The following is a 12,339-nucleotide window of genomic DNA, read 5'->3' as shown; positions in this document are numbered from 1 at the left end:
ATTGTTCCTTCAACAGCATTTATATCTATTCCCAACAACAACAACAACAACAACAAAATGTAGCAGGATGGAAGCAAAAAAAGACAGACAGAAAATAGAGATGATTCAGATTAAAAGACTTTAGGTTTACTTAAAATTTTCTTTCTTCTGAAAGGAAAAAATCTATAACAGCTCGGAATTTTTATTAGAAAAAATAAAAATGATAGTCTTTGGAAATTTTAACTGTTCAAGTTATGTTTTTCTTGTTGCTAGCAATGTCGAGCCTCTCTAACATGGAATAGAATGAAAATTGGTTTTATGTAGCACCTTTCAACGCCAAGGTATCCAAAGCATTTTGTGAAAGTTATACACTAGTGGTACGGTGACACGTGTTGTAGGCAGACAGTGCATCCATTGTTTAATCAACAATAGCACACAGTCTATGGCTATTGGACAGAGTATGTTTGTAGGAGTGAGAGAGTGTTAGAATATGAATGTTGGTAAAGATGCTGAGGTTATCTTATCTTCTGATCTTTACAAAACATGCCTCGGGAGCTTTAACTTCTACACCATCAGGCCATGTCTACACTTACTGGTAGATCGGCACGGCGGTGATCGATACAGCAGGTGTCAATTCAGTGGGTTTGGTGAAGAACTGCTAAGTTGATGGCAGAACGCTGTCCCGTTGACTCCAGTACTCCAACTCCCCCGAGAAGAGTAAGATAAGTCAGTGGGAGAGTGTCTCCTGTCGACACAACGTGGTGTAGGCACTGCAGTAAGTTGACCTAAGCTATGTTGACTTCAGTTATGTTATTCACATAACTGGAGTAGTGTAACTTAGGTTGACTTACTGCAGTAGTATAGACAAGGCCTCACAGACAAGTAGTTGCTTTAATATCACTTGATATTACCAAATTATGGTACATCAGGGGGTATGTCTACATTACAATATAAGCCCAGGATTCAAACACAGGTTCAAACCTACTCATCCCCTTCCATCTACTCACAAATCACGCTAACCCAGGGTTTGGACCCAGATTCCCAGGACCCCACGGAGGTGGAGGGTCTGAGTCTGAGTCAAGGTGGGACCCATAGTTCAAGCCCTATTGCTTTGCAGTGTAGACACAACCCCACTGGACTCGTCTGCCAAAAGTATCTCACAATCCCACTGACCCAACTTCCTTTGTCCTCTGAACAGTCAAGTTTGGTGGATATTCAGGTTTTTCCACACAGCACCAAGAACAAAGGGTTAGAGCGGCCACATTTTGGGAGGGCGCTAGGAAGTCTGGGATATGAGTAGTTGGACTTTGGCCCACATAATGCAATGTAGACGCTGGTGCCTCAGAGTTTAATAATTCCTGACCTGGCGCTACACATGAGTGTAGATGCTCAAGCCCTAGTTTAGCAAACGCAACATCTGCTAACTCAAGTTCTACTAACCCAAGAGGACAGCACCCCTGCACTGCTGTTGGGAATAGGCATGGGTTCAAGTCCTGGTGTAGAATTTACAAAACACAGACAAAACACAGAATGTTAGTAGTAGTGGTACAAAAGATCCCTAACTTGTGCATTCTATAGTATGACCCGTTTGTGACCCTATAGTTGTAATACTATCTTTTTGAAGGGAGCAGACTATTGCTGTGTTGACAGATAGCAAATATACTGCATATAAGTACGCAGTCAGTCCACAGTTTCGAGATGCCATTAAGATGAATTGTTCAGGCTGCTGGGACTATGCATTCTGTTGTCATATTATTTCACAAATGTTATCTATGTTACCTTATGTTCATATAGATTATCCTGAAAACTGTGATGAAGAGAGTACACTTCTGGAATAAGGCCTATTTGCTTTAATCGTTCCCAAAAGATAGGGGCTAGCTATTACTTAAGAGGAGAAATAATCTTAACAACCACCCTCTGGGGATCCCATTCCCAGTCTGTCAAGCCTTTCTGCAGTTGGGATGGTTGACTTGCAGATCAGCAGTGGCATGCATTTGCAGAACCCTCTTCATCTTCTGATGTCCTTTGCAGAGATAAGTCTCCAACAGAGTAAACAAATAGCCTGATAATGTACTAGGAAGGTGGGTAATGTAACCCATATGCATGAATCACAATGTTTAATGGAATAAGAAAGGTAAGAAACAGTGGGAAGAACACATCATTTCTTGTTTTTGTTTTGGGGCCTCTGTGCCAACAGATTTTCCAGAGCCTAACAGCGATACTGATGGAGGAGCCAGAACATCCAGAATCTGGGGTTTGATGGTTACTAAAGGTGTCCAGTAGCTTTTTTGAAGCTATATAGGAAGCTTTCATTGAGGGCAAACTGGTCGGTGGGACATAGTCTTCAGATAATGACCATGGGTAAGTCAACTGGAGCTTTTCAGAAGGAGGCTATAGAATAGAGGAAATTGGAGATAGGGAATTCAGCAGCTGAACCATGCAGGGAGAAGAGGTATCCATTGTGAGGTCTTTTCTCATAGACTGTGCCAATCCATTTGGATCCAGATGGGGAACTCCCTATCCTATTGTGAGCCAGAGAAGGACACTGGAAGTTACTGCTGGTTGTGAGAGTTTAAGACTGTTGCTGAAGAAAGACAAAGGAGTTTGGAGGAGTCTGTAGAACTGCCACCTGACTCTAGCTGTAGGAAATCGAAGGATGTATATATTTTGAATTGCGCATATTGCAAAGAGACTTAACCCACTAGAAAGTTGGAGGGAGGGGGTTTGTGTGTGTGTGTATAAGGTACACATTTCCTCACCATTTTGTAACAGCAAGAAGTGTGAAAGTTTGGGTGAGAAACACCAAAGGGCTATCACATAATAGTCGTTTATGAGAAATATTCACAACCAATTCACATATTGCTTATAGATTATTTAAATTTATCAAATGTTATTTTTAACTACATTGTTTGTTACTCTCTCTCTCTCTCTCAATAGTAACTTTGTACAATGTTAAATCTTTGTCCTGAAAGGACCGAGTTCTGGCCTATGCTTCAGCAGAAGATTAGATTGAAATAATCACATAATATTATTTTAGCCCTGTTACCCATTACACAATTCCCCCTAATGTCTGATTCTCTCTGGTAGAAACTTTCCTCTGCTCCCTTGGCTTCTTTTCCAAACAATTGAAAGCTACTAATAATTCATTTAAAGGGGTGGGGGTGGAGGGAGTGAATTTGGATAGGAATGGGCAGAAAAACCATTAAATATACCTAAGGCAGCTAATTCCATTTAGTAGCATTACTTTGCTCAGTCCAGCTTATAAATAGTAGTTTCCATGAGCTCGCTTGTCTACAGACCCCTGATAAGAGGATGGGAAAATTAGTTTTGTGGAAGTCTGTCAGTCTTAGGATAATATTTATGACTAAATCTGACTTTTTTGAAAGCCCACTTGAATGGCAAGGAAGGAGGACAGTTGTTTGCTAACCTTTGCACATAGCAGAATGAGGAAAGCATGAGAGTTATGGAAATTAATTTTATATCCTGAGACATGACTAAAAAGCTGAATCTATGTAATTAAATTTGATATTGAGGTTACAGGAGAAGAGACATTACAGGATGTCATCAGCATATAATGCTAATTTGTTATCAGATCCTGGAGTCTCTACTTCCTTAATATCAGGGCTATTCCTTGTTACTCAGCTAGAAGCCCTATTGGTAAAACAAATGAGAGAGGGCATTGCTATACTGGAGATTCTGTTAAACCATTATTTACCGGTACTGTAGCCAGAGACTGACAATAAAGAGCCTTAAAATACCAAAGTGGAGGCAAGAATGAAATTGCACTTTCCAAAGCAGCAAATGAGAACTACCCTTGATTCAATTTGGGTCTCAGTGCCCTAAGCTAGTAATACTTCATCCGTGGTTCAAGCCACATGCAGATTTTCATGGTCCTACATACATCTCTTGTGGAATCCATGCACTTGACTGGAGCAGCACTCCCTCCAGCAGAATGTAGAAAGTCCACGCCTAGCATACCAGAAAGCACTGATCTAACAGAACTATGGTGTGGGAACTAGAGAGCTCCCCTACCTGCTGGAAGTGGAAAAATAATGAGTAAATGAGATTCCAATCTCTCAGTGTAACCCCATCCTCATTTAGAAAAAGAGCAACATTCTTCCCCAGTGCACCTTCTCTTTCATGTAAATGGTGGCTTTCACTCAGAGATGTCTTTTCTTTTTTATGCATCAGTTATATTATCTGGAGAAAGTTTGTGGACTCTCAATATTTTGGGGTAAGTAATGGGATTAATTTCATTTATGAACATTTATGGTAGTCATGTAACCTTAATATCTCTGACATCAATGATAAAATCCCAACCCCATTGAAGTCAATGGCAATTTTGGATTCACCCAATGAGAATTCAGACCTTTCAGTAATTTACAGAAGGTTCTCAGCCCTTCACAGAACAGGGTCATATATTGCTTGAACAAAATACACTTTATCAATAAAATGAAATAAATGAGGGTTCAGTCTGTAACCAAGGCTAAGCCTACACTGCAATCAGAGGTGGGCCTGCAGCACATGGAGACATACCCGAGCTAGTTTTGGTCTAGCTAGCTCCCATGACAGGAGCACTGAAGCCATGGCAGCACAGACTAGCACATGGCAGCACAGACAGTGGCGGCCAGCACATCCCTCGGCCCGGCCGCTTCCCGCAGCCCCCATTGGCCTGGAACGGCGAACTGCAGCCAGTGGGAGCTGCGATCAGCCGAACCTGTGGACGCTGCAGGTAAACAAACCGTCCCGGCCGGCCAGCGGATTTCCCTGACGGGCCACGTGCCAAAGGTTGCCAATTCCTGGTCTAAACCTTTCTCCTCAGTTCTTGTTTTCATAATTCCTGAATGTATGCAGAAACAGAGAGAGTAAGTGCCAGAAAGCGATCACCGTTCTGAAAATAGGTTTTTAAAAGATAAGCTAGTAAAGAATAGTAAAAACAAGATTCACTATTGTTTATTGAACAGTGAAACACTTCATACATTAATCATCCAGCAAAAATTATGTGTAATCAAAGGCACTGTTCAAGTTCAAATACAACGTCTGTTCCCCAATTAATTAATTGTGGGTCTCTGTAGTTAGAATTTTAAAATATATTTTCTATTTTTCCCAAATGTTGGCCTAACATATGTTTTGTAATTCAAATAGAAAAATGTTGTAGTCAATGAGCCTCCTCTCTTGTGATCCTAATAATGAGGTCTCATTAGATTGCAGAATAGTTTCCCAAGGGAAGTGGTAGAAGCTTATGTTGGGTTACTTAATACTTGAGACTAATCTGCTAATAGTAAAATCAAGACTATGACTCCCCAAGTTTTCCTCGTGGCTCCTAAATGCATTTCTGCATCTCCTTATGTAGCTGTAATTCAAATTACTCCATCTGCCAACAAAAACATAAGTGGACTCTGAATTTAAAAATCATACTTGTCTGAATTGTTTCCTGTTGTTATGAGTTACAGATGATAATATAACTGAAACATAAGAGGGAAAATGTCTGTTTTTTCCCTTTTATTTTATGTATACAGCAACACTTTTTGGGTACAGTCAGGCTCAATGATTCTGCTATACAGATAGTCAATTTCTACTTTTATCTCTGTAGGTCTCTCTTATAGCAACAAGAGAGAGGACCTTTCCCCACCAGCCCCAGGTAGCAGTGGTAAAGACTGCCAGAGCACTTAACATGGACCTTTCTAGTTAGGTTTATATTCTGAGGAGTATGGAAGATTAGTGGACTACACACTTTGAACCAAAAATATTTTTCCAACTTCTAGCTTCCAGCATAAAACAGAGTCTTCCCCTTGCCTCCACTCCACTCCTCCTCAACAATCTCCTCTCCTTTTTTCATGATCTTTAGGAGAAGGTCCTTGGGCCTCTCTCTGCCCTCTAACTGCAAGTCTTGACTTGAGATGGGATGCTGGGTTACCTTCCATAATAACAATCTCCTTCCATAAGAGGTCCAGTATTATGTTTTTAATGTTTTTTCTCTTGCCCTGATGCTTTTTTGAGTCACTATTGGATCCCCTAACCCTTCTTTACAACTGGGGCATTGAGGAACAGATTGTTTTTCATGGGTTTTAACAGGAATGGATAGCTAGTACCAGTTATAGTGACAACGCCAGGGACAAACATGAGGCAACTACAAGATTTAACACCTCTGTATTTAATCACTTGCTCTCATATAATCCCTCTGCCTACCTGATTTGAAACAATTCATTTGCATGGTAAATAGCATGCTTAGATGAAGGTAAAAATTAAAAAGAAAATATAAATTGCATGCTTCTTCTGTGTGAGTTTTGGATTCAGATTTATTAACATACTAAACAATGGAGATAAATTTTACTCTGAACAGCGACTAATGGTTCATCAGATTAGAATATCTTTGTCTTAACCTTGGTTGAACTTGGCATTGTGGAACATTTGAATTAAAGAAGCTTGCCACAGATTTTGTCTCTCTCCAGCAGAGCTCCACTGCATCTCCCCTTATGTTAGCACTCCAGGGCAGTTTAACAGGGGTAAAAATAAACCCTTCTGAGACTCTTTATTTAGAATGTTTTGGAACCCAGCTGTACAAGTAAAACTTCAAAATCACTCGTTCCCCCTTTCAGAGGGCCTCCTTGGGGCTATTTGGAAAACATTGGGTTTGTATGCCACAGTCAAGAGTGCCACTCAGGAATCAGAACACCACTGCATCTATAGCACAGCAGCAGCACATTGTACTATTCCCAAAAGACTGGGGAAAATGTTTTGTGACACACTGCAGCTGATGGAATGCCAGTGAATAAAAATGATTATAGGCAGTTGATTTAAAAAAAAGTCTCCTATTGATTCAGCATGTAAAATCTAAACATGACATTTGCAGATGACACTGCTACATTTCCCTTTTTGCCAGCACTGAGTATCTCCCCACTCTCATCTTTTGGTTCTGGGTATGGTCATCAGTGAAAGATTTGCCTTACTAAGGAAGAGACAAGAATCATGCTATTAGAGTTTATGGCCTCCACTTGTTTAAAATGCATTATTTAACACTAAAACTCTAGTGGAAATGCAGTACAATATTAAAAAATATTGTAGTTGGGGAAAAAAATCTATGTTTGGCATTTTTGTGGAGCAACAGGTACAGACACCTGTACAGGATATGAAAGGAGATGCACTTCTCACTAGATAAGGGAGAACAGAATTAAATCCCTCTGAAAGGGGTATTACACAGCCAAAGAAACCAGTATAGCACTGGATGTAATAACATGATTCTTCATAGAGTTTATTAAGAAAGCTGCCATTAACATAACACTTTTTCTACTGCTCAGGTGAAAATTACATTTGCTAATGAGTTTTGACAGTCTTTAATAAGATACATGGATAGGGTCAAGGTTTTTGGAGTGAAACCCCACCATCAGTATGATAGTTGTAAATACAAGCCTTTTCACAGCTCATTAGCAAAACTAATGCTTGCTAATATACAATAGGATCATTGTATTAGTGACATTCCAATGAATTGTTTCAGCACCTTTCATATTGTATTACTGAAATCTGTATAATTTGAGCAAATTTTCATTTGAAGTTCTTTACTGTGACCTTCCTAGTCAAGTTCCTATTTTTCAAACAAGATAGTTGCTTTTCTTTGTATGACGAGACCATAGGTTGCATAAACGATACTTCCACTCATCTCAGACCAACTATGTATTTTGTAGCATCTTCTGAGAAATATGTATGTTCAAAGTTTCTGCACTTGCATTACCCAGTGGCCACTCAACAAATATAGCTTTTTTATATGTATTAAGTATTTGCTGGTTAGAAGAAAAAAAATGTGACATACTCTATATGTCAGAACTATGATATCATTAAAGGTCTGTATTTCACAATTATGCCTTTTTTGTTGTTGTGCTGGCCAGTGTTCTCTTCAGTTATGTTTCTAATATAGTTGATAAATAAGAAGCAATGAGAAGTGCTTTATGTGAACAACAATGTGTACAATGTGAGCTTGGAGAATACAGCCCTGAAAAAGTGCAGTGGTTGATTGAAGGAAGTGAAAGAAAATGAGATAGCAAAGGAAAGTTGATTATAGTTTATCTGCCCTCCACTTCCTCCCCAGTATCTATCTATCTATCTATCTAATATAAAGAAAGGTGCATTTGGCATAGTCTTCAGTAGGCCTCTGTACCTACTGGTTTAAGATGGGTGTATTTGAACTTATTTCAAATGCCTGGAAAGTTAATTTAAGAGAAAAGGATACTTGCATATGGTAGCCAAAGCAAAACAAACAAACAAACACACACAAAAATACATCTTTGTAGCTGAAAGGGGATTATTTATTGATAAATCTATAGGATCTTTAAACAAATTGTTCCAAATTATGGGAATTATACGTTGGGTTTACCTTGTGTCTTATAGTTTTCTGCTTCCTCTAATTTAACAAATCTTCCTCTATGACTTGAATAGTTTGATTAAATAAATCACCAAACATTCCTGTGTCATCTCAAGGAGCCACAGGAATGAATGATAATATCCCCAAATGGCTCAGGTCTTTCTCCATTGATGCAACCCATTGAGATATTATGGGTACTTGTTCCTCCCCCAGAGCTTCCAGCTATAGAGTTCCACAAAGCTCAGTGCACTCACCCATACTATTCAATATCTGAATTACACATAAAAAGTATGTGAAAAGAATGTTTTCAAGGTTTCAAAGTCAAGTAAATTCCAGAATTAAGGTTATCTGTGCAACCTTAACTCAGCCTCCCTATACATCTGCATTATAATTAAGGCTGTTAGTCTTTTCATGGAGCTGGGGTGGCTCCAGGGCGAGCCACACCGGCCGCTGCTCGGGCAGCACCAGGCAGCTGGTCCCAGGCGCTGCCTTAGAGCAGCAGCGGCACCCCAGGTTGTGTCCCCCCCTCCCGCAACAGCGGCAGTGGGGCCCCAGGCTGCCCCGCTCAGCGCAGCAGCGGTAGCATGGCCCTGGGCCACCCCTGCCCTCCAGCAGCAGCAGTGCAGGGCCTGGGCTGCCAGCCCCCCCGCGAACAGCAGCAGCAGCCGGGCCCCGGGCTGCCCCCCACCTGGAGCGGTGGGGGCGTGAGTACTCCGGGCCACCTCCTCCCCAGCAGCAGCGGCAGGGGGGCCCCAGGCCACACCCCTTCCATGGCGGTCGGGTCCGGCGTGCCCCCGCCAGATGAGCAGCAGGCCTGGAAGCGCCCCCTCCCCCCCCACACCTAAGATTTAGTTAGGGGTATTTTTAGTAAAAGTCACGGACAGGTCACCAGCCCATGACTTTTTGATTATTGCTCGTGACCTGTCCATGACTTTTACTAAAAATACCCATGACTAAATCATTGCCTTAATTATAATACAGTCTTTAATTACATGATCACATTATATTTCTTCCACAGGACCCATGCATCATTCAGTACACAGAATGGTCAGTACTCAGTTAATCAGCAGCTATTAAATATTTTGTTTTATCCCCATTGTTCAGTGTGTGGCCAGAGGCCTTATTTACTGCATACTATTCCAACCCTGTCCTGAAGACTGAATTATGAATTTCCTCATGGGCTTTTCCATGGCATTAATCACAATGGTACATGAGTGCTTCACAAACAAATTCTCCCACCTAACTAGTCCCAAGCTCTACTTCATAGGCATCTCAACATAGTCCTAGTGACTAGGTTAAAAGATGTTTATTATAGGCAGTTGTCTTTAATTTTGAGAAGAGCTGCTACCTTTGCTAAGAAAACTCATTATAAGTTAATGCTGCAATAGTACCTCACTTCCTCTTGCCTTTACAGATAATTCCTCAGTAGTTGAAATTTTGTTCTTCTTGTCAGTCTATGAATACTTTTGTGTGTAGAGGTATCTGAGTTCTTACAAAGTTTACTAAGGAAGGAACAGCAAGATTTATGTTACATACCTCTAAGGCTATAGTATTTGGAGGGAAACCAGTACAAAACTTCAAAGCATCAGAAATTATTTTTGATGGTGAGAGGGAGTGAGATACCTTTGGAATAAATGAGATAGTCAATCTTTGCTAATTTTTAAGGTATTTTTAAAGTCACTAAAGAAAAGGAGGATAAAAAAAAAATTAGCATGTCAGATCCTTTATTATTTTTTAAATTGTGAGGGAAGCACTACACACAAGTATTATAAAGAACCCCACTGGTTCATTACTGGGTATCTTCCCTCTGTCCCAGCTGAGCTGGAGGGAAAGAATCTAACCAGTAGAGAGAACTATATTATCATATTCAACAGCCAGCTAATCGAGGGTTCCATAATCCCCAGATTACAGGAAAAGTAAGTAATAGCCTACAGTCAGAGAGGATCATGCAGAGGAGTGTGCTAGCTAGAGGCTGTAGGTGAAACAGGAGCAGCCAGCCAAGGGGAGTAGCCTGGGAGCTGACTGCTGAGGAAAGACTGGGTAGCAGGCAGCCCTCAAAAGCTGGGATTAGAAGGCTGAGAGCCAAACAGAAACACATCCTGTTTCTGGCAGGGAGCCAGCAGTAGCTGCAATTGGGGGGTACAGGTCACTGGTCTTCAGGCAAGAAGATGATATGGAGGAATCCCTCTGAGCCTCTTTATCTTTTATACCCCTGTATTGTCCTGCCTTCGGAACAGAGTAAGAATTGTTGTTTTGATCTTTATTGTGACAGCTGAAGTCCTAGGACGTGGGTTATTTGTACCCTTTAGTTTGCTAGCCCTAATAAAATAATCCTGTTGCATATTTGACATGTTTGTGAGAGTTAACAGGGACCCACTGAGGGCTGGAGGCTGTAGAGAGTGCTGCTGGGATCAGCTACAGCACTTCTTCCAAGCCTGTGGTGTGCAGATCACACTACACCACACTTAGAGGGAGTTGCATACCATGATGCTCAACAGCAATATCCTCGACCTGCCAATTTGAATTTACCATGGTCAAACCCCAGATTCATTGTCTAAGAAGTAGAACACTTTACTTTAAACCACAAAACTTTCCCAAATTCTCTAGTTGCTTGATAACATGAAGCATAGAGACTGCAGGCTCAGTCACCATTCACATGTAATTCTAGTTTCTGATTATAATCCACTGCTGATATTCTAGGAACTGCTGCTTATGCATGATCCTCTGCAAGGATGGCTCCACAAATAGAGCAAAGTCAAGAGTCGAGAACTGAGATACTCTTCAAATTCAACCCAGTCAAAGCCCTTTCCAGTATCCAAAGATACCAAGCAGAATAGCAGGACCAAAATCAACCAGTCCAAAAGTTCAACCAACCCAATGGATCACGTCCAAAACTCTTTTACTATCTGTTAACTGGCATCTATGAACTAGGGTGACCAGACATCCCGATTTTATCGGGACTGTCCCAATATTTCCTTGTTTGTCCCGCGTCCCGACCGATGTGCGGTCGGGACACTGGACAAACAAGGAAATGCTCCGGAGCCCGGAAGTGCTCGCGCCCGCCCCGACTCCGTCCCCTCCTCCCCCCATTGGCTCCCTCCCCGAATCCCCGTCTCTTCCTCAGGCTCACCATTCCTCCTCCCTCCACAAGCGCTGGAGGGAGGCCCTGGAGACGCAGGGGAAGCGCGGGGCCGGGGTGAGTGAGAGTCCGGCCTGGCCCCGAGCAGGCAGGACTCAGTCGGGCGGTAGGGAGAGTAGGGGGGGCGGCCCGCAGGGCCAGGCGGCGGCTGTTCTCCCCCCCGGGCAGTGGGACTCGGGAGCAGCCGCTGCTGCAGCTCCCACTGCCACGGGGGGAGGAAGCGGCCGATGGCCAAGCTCGGCGGCTGCGGCTCTGGCGCCCGTGCCTGAACCCCCCGAGCCCGGGCCTGCTGTGGGGACCCAGCAGCGCGCACGCTGCGCCCAGCCCCTGGCCAGTCGCGTCTGGGCTGCTGCCCAGCTGGTGCTATCCCGCAGCGGCCCCGGGGTGGAGGCATCGGCAGCCCAGGCCCGTTCGTTCCCCTGTGGGACCCGAGTGGGACAGGGGGGCTGGGGCCTGCTGCCCCCACTCTGGGGCCGCCGCGGGATAGCACCAGCTGGGCAGCAGCCCAGACGCAACTGGCCAGGGGCTGGGCGCAGCGTGCGCGCTGCTGGGTCCCCACAGCAGGCCCGGGCTCGGGGGGTTCGGGCCCAGGCGCCAGAGCCGCAGCCGCCGAGCTTGGCCATCGGCCGCTTCCTCCCCCCGTGGCAGTGGGAGCTGCAGCAGCGGCTGCTCCCGAGTCCCGCTGCCCGGGGGGGAGAACAGCCGCCGCCTGGCCCTGCGGGCCGCCCTCCCTACTCTCCCTACCGCCCGACTGAGTCCTGCCTGCTCGGGGCCAGGCCGGACTCTCACTCACCCTGGCCCCGCGCTTCCCCTGCGTCTCCCGGGCCTCCCTCCAGCGCTTGTGGAGGAAGGGTGTTTTTTTTTT

This window comes from Terrapene carolina, unplaced genomic scaffold (assembly GCF_002925995.2).
Source record: "Terrapene carolina triunguis isolate 2854851 unplaced genomic scaffold, T_m_triunguis-2.0 Scaffold17, whole genome shotgun sequence".
In the NCBI taxonomy this organism is placed as follows: Eukaryota; Metazoa; Chordata; order Testudines; family Emydidae; genus Terrapene; species Terrapene triunguis.
The sequence above is the reverse complement of the archived record's forward strand: the minus strand, read 5'-3'. Positions refer to the sequence as shown.